This window comes from Delphinapterus leucas, chromosome 4 (genome assembly GCF_059928025.1).
Source record: "Delphinapterus leucas isolate spDelLeu-1000000601 "Yukka" chromosome 4, BTC_Dleu_Yukka2, whole genome shotgun sequence".
Classification (NCBI taxonomy): Eukaryota; Metazoa; Chordata; class Mammalia; order Artiodactyla; family Monodontidae; genus Delphinapterus; species Delphinapterus leucas.
Window position 1 is genome coordinate 77,596,566 of NC_143132.1, and position 13,863 is coordinate 77,610,428.

A 13,863-nucleotide genomic window follows, 5' to 3' on the forward strand; every position below is an offset into this window, starting at 1 on the left:
TTTCTGTCAACGGATGGGGAAGAGTGGGCAGGGTGGAGATAGCTGGCCCACTAAGAGTTGCAAAACTGGTTCTAAGGCACCTCTTTTGCAACTCCAGCTTGGGATCCCTCATCTCATTTTGGAGTGTGGTATTTACTGTCTAGCGACTTCAGTCAAAACTGGGACTAAAAAAAAATAAAAATAAAAAAATAGGGCTTCCCTGGTGGCGCAGTGGTTGAGAGTCCACCTGCCGATGCAGGGGACACGGGTTCGTATCCCGGTCTGGGAAGATCCCACATGCCGCGGAGTGGCTGGGCCCATGAGCCATGGCCGCTGAGCCTGTGCGTCCGGAGCCTGTGCTCCGCAATGGGAGAGGCCACAACAGTGAGAGGCCCGCACAAAAAAATAAAAATAAAATAATAAATAAAATAAAAATAAAAAACCAAAAACCTTGGACTAAAATGGTTCCAATTGAAAAACCTCTACACATACTCATTTAGTGTTAGACTGAAACTCTAGTGCTCATCCTGGCTAGACCACACCTGGAGTCACTGAGTTTACTCCTGAGTACATCATTTAAGAAAGACTGGAGCCCACCTAGAGGAGAAGGTTCCAGTTAGTGAAGTCAGTGAGGAGATTGGCAGCTATCTCATATTAAGTATAACTGAAGGAAGTTGGGAAGAAGAGGGTATTTTAAATCTAAATAAAGGAGATAGTAAACACAACAGTGGGTTTTAAATAATGGAAGGGTTGTCAAATGGGAAAGGAATAATAATCCTTAATAATAATCTTGCTAGGAGGCTTCAGAAAACATAACTAGAAAATATTGTAAAAGCGCAGAAAGGCAAAGTTGTTTTCAATTCAGGAAGAATTTCCAAAAATCAGAACTGACTGAGAGGGAAGTGATCTGGTCTGATGGGTTTCTTGATACTGGAGACATTCAAACAGAGAAAGGATTACCATTGGCAGAGGGTTCGTGAATCAGTTCATGATGGGATAATTGTACTCTGATTTGGAGAATGCTTGGAGGGCATGGGGTCCAGGAAAACTTGTGCACTTAAGTTATCTCTTACCTTACACAGAATTTGAGTCTTTCTTAAGCAAACCTTAACGATGACTCAGTGAATCATTCGTCAAAAATCACACCTCAACTTCAGCAGTAATGCATGTATCATTACTCATTCTGTAACTTACTTCACCTTGAAAAACAAGATTTTCATCATGGTACAGTATGATTAAGCTATCAAGGGTGCTCTAGGGGAACTGCAATGTAATAAACCTGGTATCGAAGGTTAGCATTTTATTCTCTTTGAGGTAACAGGTAACTCATGAAACCATTCTAACATGAAACTTTTCTCTTCAATGGCCTGCACCGTTTCACATATATCCTTATGTTCATTGTTAAACTGGTGTTAATTAAATCTATCAGAATCAGGGTTTATTTCACAAGTTGAACTTTCTTCATTTGACTCAAGCGCATTCACTTGACAGTTGTGATTTTTTTCCTCACCATTTTGCATTTCCTTCTTGTTTTCTCTCTGCATATTTAAGCATTCACTTAGGGAGTCAGTTTCAGTTCTTATTTGTAAATTATGAAGGCTATATGAATGGTGAACGTTCAGTGTATACTTAGTCCACGTTGAGCAGGAAAATATTGAAATTGTCAGGAAATTGTAGGAGATGTTCTTATAAACTATCAGGTTGTGTCCTTATCATTGCCCTTGTGCTCACCTTTACAATCCAGTTGGCTTAATTGATGTATTCTTAACTCAGCTCTTTTGGAATGAATATTGCACAAAGTCCCTATCTAAGACAATAGATGACTAATTTGGGGTTTCATTCAATACACTGGTGCTAGATGACATCAGTAATAAAAATAATGGTATAAAGGGCCTAGAGGCAGAAGGACAAAGTATATGATGAATAAGCCCTGAGTGCTCTGCTGTGCAGAGAGTTAAGTACATGTTTAGGACGGTAGAGGAAAAGAAAGCTGGAGTGGCAAGTTACAGTCACATTGCAGAAGATCCTCAACCCTAGATTAAGGAGCGTGGATTAACGTGCTATCTGTTGAGAGCCACTGAAAGTTTTAGACAAGAGAGTGAGAGCGGTCAAGTAGAAGACAGGTCAGGTAGCCTCCCTTTTTACTACTACTTATAAAATTAATTCCTAACTGCCCTAATCCTTAGCCTTTAAACCAGAAGATCTGCTACCAACCAGGCGTGGGGAAGCTAATAAAAACAAGTTCTAGTCAACTAATTATATTTTAGGAAACTATTTCCGGTCCTCCCTCTTCACTCTGTCCCGTGCACTTTGCTGCACATCACCCTGTACCACTGCCCTGTCTTCCTGAATCCAGAGCCTTTGTAGTTTATCTGTCATTTAAATCCCAGCACTGACCCCTTGGACTTGGGAAGTTGACGTATTCCCTAGCTTTTACCTTTGGTGCTCCCTAGGGCATAGCTCATGCTCACCCTCCTGGCCAATCTGAATAACCTCCATTGCATCCTCTGCAGCTCTGGTCCTGGGGACCCTACTTTGTATCAGTTAATTTGCAAGATCTATTTCCTTCTGCCCACCAAGGGGAAGCAACTCCAAGCCTTGATTGTCCCTCTGATTCCTTGGCAGGTGAGCTAAAATTTTACTAATTTATAAAAAATCCACCAGCCTAATTTTTGTAAATCTTCATAATTTTTTCCAGCACTATTTTCACAGTCAACTTTGAGCTGGAAAAGCAGGAGGGAATGAGAAGAGAACAGAAAATCAAAGGTCTTGACCATTGAGGGGAGAGGAGGCAAGGATGGGTCATTTTGCCACTCTCTCTCTGTATCTTCACTGATGCCCCATGTAGGTGACCATTGCCTGAACCACGAATACCCTGTCCTTTCCTGAATTATACCTTTGTTCATGCTGCTTTGTCATCAGGAATGACCCCCAATAAAACCCAAAGCCCAGGGCTTCCCTGGTGGCGCAGTGGTTGAGAGTCCGCCTGCTGATGCAGGCGACACGGGTTCGTGCCCCGGTCCGGGAGGATCCCACGTGCCGCGGGGCGGCTGGGCCCGTGAGCCATGGCCACTGAGCCTGCGCTCCGCAACGGGGAGAGGCCACAGCAGTGAGAGGCCCGCGTACCTCAAAAAAAAAAAAAACCCAAAGCCCACTTATCCCAAACCTATATATCCTTAAAGATGTCTTTTTCATAAAGCCTCTTACTAATAATGCTGGATGAAAATTATCTTTCTAATGTTTCCTCTATACATCTTGTGATAGTTAACTTTCTGTGTCAAACTGATTGAGCTGGAGCGTGACCAGATATTTGGTCAAGATGACCAGGTATTTCTGTGAGGGTGTTTTGGGTGAGATTAACATGTAAATTAGTACTCTAAGTTAAGCAGATTGCCCTCCCTAATGTGAGTGGGCCTCGTCCAATCCACTGAAGGCCTGAGTAGAACAAAAGTTCTGACCTTTCCCCGAATAAGAGAGAATTCTTCCTGCTGGACTGCCTTAGAACTGGCATTTGGCTTTTTTCCTCCCTTCAGCCTTGAATTGAAACTGAACTTGCATCTAGAGCCTGCCAACCTTAAAATGAGAGCTACACCATTGGCCTTCCTGGTTTTCAGACCTGTGCACTTTGTATCTAGTTCTCCTGGGTCACCCGGGTCTTGCCTACTCACCATGCAGATCTTGGGATTTGATTTGCCCACCTCCATAATCGAGTGTGTGTGTGTGTGTGTGTGTGTGTGTGTGTGTGTGTTCATTTCTCTGGAGAACCCTAATACACATCTAATAAGAAGATTATGTATCACCTCTCTTTGCTCATTCAGTCCTTCTCAACAGAGTTTCCTTTCTAGACATTATGCAGTTTCTTTCTTAACCTCTGGTTACTTCTGTCTCTTAACATATGTTTATGCTATCTCTTCTGGATGGAATGCTTTTTATTTTTCTCACCATTTATTATAACCCTAATCATCAACCAAGGGATGAATATTAACTTTACAAAGCCTTATATGATATCTCTAGCTCACTCACCTCTCTGTCTGACATGTAATCAATAACCACATAGTTTAGCATGCCATCATTTCAAGTTTTCTACACACTATTTTGATGTCTCCAGATGATGTTTAAGAAACAAACAAACAAAATTCACCAAGTAGAAAGTATGTGTCAGGCACAGGGTTAGTTACTTCATATCCAAATATTAATAAAACACCATTCAAGAAGTTTGCAGTTGATTGGGAGAAGAGATGAAGAGGTAGATAGATAGATGATAGATAGATAGATAGGTAGATCTTGTATTGAAGTATATGTTTTTGAAAAATGTTTTAGGAGCGTAAATGATGGAGTGATTGATATCTCTAGGCAATCATTACAAAAAGCTTTGTGGAAAAGAAAATGGCTGATTTGGTTCTTAAGTGATAATAATTCGTTAAACATAAAGGAAGGGAACAGACAAGGGAAACATCTTGAGCAAAGAGAGAGGTGTGTGAATGTGCATCACATTATTGAGAAATGAGTTTGTGACAAGTACCAATAAGCAAGCAGGAATCCTTTTTTATTTTATTTCATTTTTTGCCTGTACTTTAAATGCTCCACAATATCGAGTACAGTGATGGCATCATTGTAGAAGTTCACGTGCTGGGGATGTTTATTTGTTTGTTTAAAATTTTAAGCCCCATAGAAATAGGAACTATGTGAATAGCTTTATTGAATGCTAGGTTTCAATAAATACATGTTGAGTGAATGAATAAATGAATGAATAAGTTCCATGTGCCAGGCATCATGCTAGGCACTAGAAATACATCAAAGAACAAAATATTCTAGTGGAGGAAAGATATTCAATAGTATTTACGCTCTTAATAGATAGTTGATGTCTTTCTGTGAGATAAAGCTATAAATTTAGCATGAGTATTCTAAAGAGGTCCTTCAAAGGTGGCCCAGTTATAATATAGCTTATTTGGAATGTATCTTATGTTTTAGATGCAGGGTATTTTAATAGAAAATATTGGGCTGGAATTCCATATACTTGGTTTCAGTCCAAGCTACATTTTAGATTTTCTTAGCTTGTATTACATGAAAATAAAGGACCTTTAATCCTACTGTATAGCACAGGGAACTATATTCAATATCCTGTGATAAACCATAATGGAAAAGAATATTTGAAAAAGAATGTATACATATGTAAAACAGAATCACTTTGCCGTACAACAGAAATTAACACAATATTGTAAAACAAAATAAATAAAATAATAAAATAAATGTTAAAAAGGTCCTTTAACAACTGTCCAGTAATTTGATCATTTTAGATAGCCAATCTATATAACTGAGGCTTAAAACAAAAAAATCAAGTATATTTCTCTACTTATGCATCAAATGAGCAAAAAGGTCTATATACAAGTGCTTAAAGAATTTATGAAAAAACTCTGTATCAACATTCCTAATTTTAATCATATTTAATTGGAGTTTATAGGCATTTTCATTTGTATTATTTCATTTTGTATTAAAGACACAATTGGAGAGGCATCATATCACATATACAGAAGAGGAAAATAAGGATCATTTGTTTAATTACTTACCCAACCTGATGGAGCTGGAAGGTGGCAAAATCAGGGTTTGGATCCAAGGCAACCTAAGTGGAGCAGAGGCAAGCATCCAGTGGAAACTATAAAAGACAATGGAGGTAAGTCAGGGAAATGGAAGTCCTCCAGAGGACAGCAGACCCACTTAAACCTGGCAAGTGTTCAGGGACAGTTTCACTCCACCTGTTACCTGTCCAACATTCTGACTCCTTAATCCTAAAGCAGGAGTCAGATGTAAGATCCGTCCTAACCACCACTGAATGGGAAAGAATCAGGACCTGGCTCTCATGATATTTGGATTACCATCCTGGTAGGACGAAAGCTCTCTGCTGAAACTATGAAGCATGTCATTTTACTTGTCTGAATTTATCAGTGAAATAGTTTCAACCAATCTGCCCTCAGGGAGGCAGTGACATCACTCATGAAGGGTAGAAAGCTCCATTGTACTTCATGTCCTGTTTTATGCACGTGTATAAACACTGTGAAGTTCTAACCCCCTTCAGGAAAACTTTCTCCTCCCACTCTTGCCTCTTCTCACTCTTGTCTCCCAAACCTACCTGCTGAGATGCTCTTCCATCTTCCAGGATCTTCTCAAATGTTATCATTGTTTCAGTGCATTGCAAGGCTCCTATTTTTATGTAATCTCTCCTTTGAGTCAATATTAAGTCTTAGCTTGTATAACATTTATTGAGGGCTTATTACATGCTATGGCCTAAGCTAATTGATTTTTGAGTGTTATCTTTTTACATTCTCCCAACAATCATAAGAGGTAGTTCTATTATAAACATATACTTTATGGATAAGGAAACAGACAATTAGGGTGATATTGTAAATTATCCCAGTTTTCACAACTAGCAAATAATGGAGCCAGGATCCAAACCCAGGTCTGACTGACTCCAGGGAAGGTGGTCCTGATATCGCTATGCACTATAGACTTCCACATTGCATTGTCACCATACCTTTTTCTACTAGGTCACTGGAAACCCATGGTTAAAATTGGAAAGCTACCTTGGATTAACAGATGGGGAAACTGAGGCTCCAATAAAATATCTTATCCTAGGTGACTCAGTAGCTACTGAGATTGATTAGACCCAAAACCCCTCCACTTCACACTTTACATAGTGCCTGAGAGATTCATAAGCCCATGGAGGGCACCTCCTCATCCTCTTATCACCTGCAGCATTGCACAGATATCTTGTTTATAGCAAGTGCTTAAGAATTCAATTCATTGTAATTTTTTGTGATCAGAGATCATTAATTAGAACACACTGAGATATTACAGCATATCATGATTATTAATTACACACATAGAATACACACTAGTAACTATAATTTACTTGCATATCTAAGGAGTCGTTAAAACAGAAGAGCAAAGAGTTGGTTTTGGTTTTGTTTTTTTAACCTGGGACCAACTAAATTCTGCTAAGCTAAACTGATTTACAGAGATAAAACTAACTAAAATTGATAAAGCCCAAAATGGAGCCCAAGAGTGGAAACCCTTATGATAGAAGGAGACCAATCACGTGATTCCTCCATTTTAGTGAAATGTTCCAACTACAAAATTCAAACATTAGTGAAAAAAAATTCTTTGGGGATCAAATGCATTAGGAGTAATTCCTTCATACCTCCTTTACCACATTGCTCCCCGTTACCCTTTTAAAGATTCCCATCACTCTATGGATAAAATACAAAGTGTTTAACATAGCATGCAAGATCTTTCTCAATCTGACCCTTCTCTGCTTCTCTAGATTCACCTGTTATGACTTCTAACATGCAGCGTTGTTCCTTTGAACCAATGACCATCTCTCCAGCATCTGGAAAAAGCTTTTCCCTCTGCCTGGAAGATCCTTGCCCTTCCCCTCTCCTCACCACTTAACTAACTCCTCTGCCTCTTTCTGGACTCAGGTTTCATTACCTCATAACTGGTTGACTCTAAAACCTGTTTGCTCAACAGAATCACCTGGGGAGTGGTTACCAAGAAGTAGATACCTGCAGAGATTGTGATTTTGAAACATCAAAAATTCTTAAAATATCTCCCAGAGATTCGGGGAATTCACTGCCATAGACAACTTCCCTTTTACATCAGACCGTTGTGTCTCTCCTCCCTATCAGGTTAAGAGCTCTTTATCAGCAGAGACATGCCTTCCATTTCTCTAATGCTAGCCAGCATTAGATCAGTAATAAACACTGGATGAATAAATGAAGTGGGCAAATCATCAGCATCTTTGCTCAAATTGTTTCCTCTGGCTATACATGAGCATATCTACACCATTATTTTCTGATAACCTTTTCAGATTCTCTTAGCTAATTTCTCCTTGCTGTATATTACTATGGCAGATATTTTTATTTCTTTTTCTCTTGTAACACTTTATAGCCTGTTTTATATTTATGTATTTGTGCATGGCTCCCTCTGAATTCTGAGCCCCCGATGTCAGAGACTAAGTCTTTTTCAATTTTGTGACTCTTTAAGCAATCATCAACATACGCTATCCATACTTGTTGAATTAAACCAAAATTTTAATTTCTTTAGGTTTCTAATCTTTCATAGTCCAAGAGGAAATAAAATCATTATGGTCACATAACATGCAGAAATACATCCAATAATCTTAAGTTGATCTCATATGCAAAGCTTTTGATTCCCAAGCTTTATGAGCACCACACTCATATCAATGTGATATCTATATATGTATGTATATATATATATGTGTGTGTGTGTGTATAACACACACACACACACATCTCCAACAAGAAGAGAGATGAGGTTTCAGACCTTTGGAGTAGGACATAATCTGTACAAGAGTGCAACGACACAACATTCTTTTTTTTAACATCTTTATTGGAGTGTAATTGCTTTACAATGGTGTGTTAGTTTCTGCTGTATAACAAAGTGAATCAGCTACATGTATACATATATCCCCATATCCCCTCCCTCTTGCGTCTCCCTCCCACCCTCCCTATTCCACCACTCTAGGTGGTCACAAAGCACCGAGCTGTTCTCCCTGTGCTATGTGGCTGCTTCCAACTACCTATCTGTTTTACATTTGGTAGTATATATATGTCCATGCCACTCTCTCACTTCATCCCAGCTTACCCTTCCCCCTCCCCACGTCCTCTAGTCCATTCTCTACATCTGTTTCTTTATTCCTGTCCTGCCCCTAGGTTCTTCAGAACCATTTTTTTTTTAAGATTCCATATATATGTGTTAGCACACGGTATTTGTTTTTCCCTTTATGACTTACTTCACTCTGCATGACAGACTCTAGGTCCATCCACCTCACTACCAAGAACTTGTTTCTTTTTAAGGCTGAGTAATCTTCCATTGTATGTATGTGCCACATCTTCTTTATCCATTCATCTGTCGATGGACACTTAGGTTGCTTCCATGTCCTGGCTACTGTAAACAGTGCTGCAAAGAACATTGTGGTACATGACTCTTTTTGAATTATGGTTGTCTCTGGGTATACACCCAGTAGTGGGATTGCTGGGTCATATGGTAGTTCTATTTTTAGTATTTTAAGGAACATCCATACTGTTCTCCATAGTGGCTGTATCATTTTACATACCCAACAACAGCGCAAAAGGATTCCCTTTTCTCCACACCCTCTCCAGAATTTACTGTTTGTAGATTTTTTGATCATGGCCATTCTGACAGGTATGAGGTGATACCTCATTGTAGTTTTGATTTGCATTTCTCTAATGATTAGTGATGTTGAGCATCCTTTCATGTGTTTGTTGGCAATCTGTATATCTTCTTTGAAGAAATGTCTGTTTAGGTCTTCTGCCCATTTTTGGATTGGGTTGTTTGTTTTATTGATATTGAGCAGTATGAGCTGTTTGTATATTGTGGATATTAAACCTTCGTCAGTTGCTTCATTTGCAAATATTTTCTCCCATTCTGAGGGTTGTCTTTTTACCTTGTTTATGGCTTCCTTTGCTGTGCAAAAGCATTTAAGTTTCATTAGGTCCCATCTGTTATTTTTGTTTTTATTTCCATTTCTCTAAAAGGTGGGTCAAAAAGGATCTTGCTGTGGTTTATGTCATAGAGTGTTCTGCCTGTGTTTTCCTCTAAGAGTTTTATAGTGTCTGGCTTTATATTTAGGTCTTTAATCCATTTTAAGTTTATTTTTGTGTATGGTGTTAAGAAGTGTTCTAATTTCTTTCTTTTACGTGTAGCTGTCCCGTTTTTCCAGCACCACTTATTGAAGAGGCTGTCTTTTCTCCATTGTATATTCTTGCCTCCTTTATCAAAAATAAGGTGACCATATGTGTGTGGGTTTGTCTCTGGGCTTTCTATCCTGTTCCATTGATCTATCTTTCTGTTTTTGTGCCAGTACCATACTGTCTTGATTACTGTAGCTTTGTAGTATAATCTGAAGTCCGGGAGCCTGATTCCTCCAGCTCCGTTTTTCTTTCTCAAGATTGCTTTTGCTATTCGGGGTCTTTTGTGTTTCCATACAAATTGTGAAATTTTTTGTTCTAGTTCTGTGAAAAATACCATTGGTAGTTTGTTAAGGATTGCATTGTATCTGTAGATTGCTTTGGGTAGTATAGTTATTTTCAAAATGTTGATTCTTCCAATCCAAGAATGTGGTATATCTCTCCATCTGTTTGTATCATCTTTAATTTCTTTCATCACTGTCTTAAAGTTTTCTGCATACAGGTCTTTTGTCTCCTTAGGTAGGTTTATTCCTAGGTATTTTATTATTTTTGTTGCAATGGTAAATGGGAGTGTTTCCTTAATTTCTCTTTCAGATTTTTCATCATTAGTGTATAGGAATGCAAGAGATTTCTGTGCATTAATTTTGTATCCTGCTACTTTACCAGATACATTGATTAGCTCTAGTAGTTTTCTGGTAGCATCTTTAGGATACTCTATGTATACTGTCATGTCATCTGCAAACAGTAACAGTTTTACTTCTTTTTTACGAATTTGGATTCCTTTTATTTCTATTTCTTCTCTGATTGCTGTGGCTAAAACTTCCAAAACTATGTTCAATAATAGTGGTGAGAGTGAGCAACCTCGTCTTGTTCCTGATCTTAGTGGAAACGGTTTCATTTTTCACCGTTGAGAACAATGTTGGCTGTGGGTTTGTCATATATGACCTTTATTATATTGAAGTAACTTCTCTTTATGCCTTCTTTCTGGAGAGTCTTTATCATAAATGGGAGTTGAATTTTGTCAAAAGCTTTTTCTGCATCTATTGAGATTATCATATGGTTTTTCTCCTTCAATTTGTTAATATGGTTTATCACATTGATTTATTTGCATATATTGAAGAATCCTTGCATTCCTGGGATAAACCCCACTTGATCATCTGTATGATCCTTTTAATGTGCTGTTGGATTCTGTTTGCTAGTAGTTCATTGAGGATTTTTGCAAGTATGTTCATCAGTGTATTAGCCTGTAGTTTTCTTTTTCTGTGACATCTTCGTATTGTTTTTGTATCAGGGTGATGGTGGCCTCATAGAATGATTTGGGGAGAGTTTCCCCTCTGCTATATTTTGGAAGAATTTGAGAAGGTTAGGTGTAAACTCTTCTGTAAATGTTTGATAGAATTCACCTGTGAAGCCATCTGGTCCTGGGCTTTTGTTTGTTGGAAGATTTTTAATCACAGTTTCAATTTCAGTGCATGTGATTGGTCTGTTTATATTTTCTATTTTTTCCTGGTTCAGTCTTTGAAGGCTGTGCTTTTTTGTTGTTGTTGTGCTTTTCTAAGAATTTGTCTATTTCTTCCAGGTTGTCCATTTTATTGACATATAGTTGCTTGTAGCAATCTCTCATGATCCTTTGAATTTTTGCACTGTCAGCTATTACTTCTCCTTTTTCATTTCTAATTCTGTTGATTTGAGCCTTCTCCCTTTTTTTCTTGATGAGTCTGGTTAAGGGTTTATCAATTTTGTTTATCTTCTCAAAGAACCAGCCTTTAGTTTTACTGATGTTTGTTATCATTTCCTTCAGTTATTATTCATTTATTTCTGATCTTATCTTTATGATTTCTTTCCTTCTGCTAACTTTAGGGGGTTTTTTGATCTTCTTTCTCTAATTGCTTTAAATGTAAGGTTAGGTTGTTTATTTGAGAGTTTTCTTGTTTCTTGAGGTAAGATTGTATTGCTATAAACTTCCCTCTTATAACTGCTTTTTCTGCATCCCGTAGTTTTTGGGTCATCCTGTTTTCATTGTCATTTGTTTCTAGGTATTTTTTGATTTCCTCTATGATTTCTTCAGTGATCCCTTGGTTATTTAGCTGTGTATTGTTTAGCCTCCATGTGTTTGTATTTTTTACACTTTTTTCTGTAATTTATATCTAGTCTCATAGCATTGCAGTCAGAAAAGATAATTGATACTATTTCAATTTTCTTAAATTTACCAAGGTTTGATTTGTGACCCAAGATATGATCTATCCTGGGGAATGTTCCATAAGCACTTGAGAATAAAGTGTATTCTGTTGTTTTGGGATGGAATGTCCTATAAATATCAATTAAGTCCATGTTGTTTAATGTGTCATTTAAAGCTTGTGTTTCCTTATTTATTTTCATTTTGGATGACCTGTCCATTGGTGAAAGTGGGGTGTTAAACTCCCCTACTATGATTGTATTACTGTCTATTTCCCCTTTGTTTGTTGTTAGCATTTGCCTTATATATTGAGGTGCTCCTATGTTGGATGCATAAATTTTTACAATTTTTATATATTCTTCTAGGATTGATCCCTTGATCATTATGTAGTGTCCTTCTTTGTCTCCTGAAATAGTCTTTATTTTAAAGTCTATTTTGTGTGATATGAGAACTGCTACTCCAGCTTTCTTTTGATTCCCATTTGCATGGAATGTCTTTTTTCCATCCCCTCACTTTCAATCTGTATGTGTTCCTAAGTCTGAAGTGGGTCTCTTGTAGACAGCATATATATGGGTCTTGTTTTTGTATCCATTCAGCCAGTTTATGTCTTTTGGTTGGAGCATTTAATCCTTTTACATTTAAGGTAATTATCGACATGTATGTTCCTTTTCCCATTTTCTTAATTGTTTTGGTTTTGTTCTTGTAGATCTTTTCCTTTTCTTGTGTTTCCTGCCTAGAGAAATTCCTTTAGGATTTGTTGTAAACCTGGTTTGGTGGTGCTGAATTCTCTTAGCTTTTGCTTGTCTGTAAAGGTTTTAATTTCTCCATCAAATCTGAATGAGATCCTTGCTTGGTAGAGTAATATTGGTTGTAGGTTTTTCCCTTTCATCACGTTAATTATGTCCTGCCACACCTTTCTAGCTTGCAGAGTTTCTGCTGAAAGATCAGCTGTTAACCTTATGGGGATTCCCTTGTGTGTTGTTTTTCCCTTGCTGCTTTTAAAATATTTTCTTTGTATTTAATTTTTGTTAGTTTGATTAATGCATGCCTTGGCATGTTTCTCCTTGGATTTACCCTGTCTGGGACTCTCTGCACTTCCTGGACTTATTTATTTCCTTTCCCATAATAGGGAAGTTTGCAACTATATTCTCTTCAAATATTTTCTTAGTTCCTTTCTTTTTCTCCTCTTCTTCTGGGACCCCTATAATCCGAATGTTGGTGCATTTAATGTTGTCTCAGAGGTCTCTGAGACTGTCCTCAATTCTTTTCATTCTTTTTTCTTTATTCTGCTCTGCAATAGTTATTTCCACTATTTTATCTTCCAGGTCACTTATCTGTTCTTCTGCCTCAATTATTCTGATATTGATTTCTTCTAGAGAATTTTTTATTTCATTTATTGTGTTGTTCATCATTGTTTGTTTGCTCTTTAGTTCTTCTAAGCCCTTGTTAAACGTTTCTTGAATTTTCTCCATTCTATTTCCAAGATTTTGGATCATCTTTACTATCATTACTCTCAATTCTTTTTCAGGTAGACTGCCTATTTCCTCTTCATTTGTTTGGTCTCATGGTATTTTACTTTGCTCTTTCATCTGCTGCGTATTTCTCTGTCTTCTCATTTTGCTTAACTTATTGTGTTTGGGGTCTCCTTTTTGCAGCCTGCAGGTTTGTAGTTCCTGCTTTTCTGTTGTTTTTGTTGTCTGCCTCCAGTTGATAAGGTTGGTTCAGTGGGTTATGTAGGCTTCCTGGTGGAAGAGACTGTTGCCTGTGTTCTGGTGAATGAGGCTGGACCTTGTCTTTCTGATGTGTGTCCGGTGGTGTGTTTTGGGCTGTTTGTGAATTTATTTTGATTTTAGGCAGCCTCCCTGCTAATGGATGGGGTTGTGTTCCTGTCTTGGTTGTTGTTTGGCATGGGGTGTCCAGCACTGGAGCTTGTTGGTCTCTGAGTGGAGCTGGGTCTTTGTGTTGAGACAGAGATCTCTG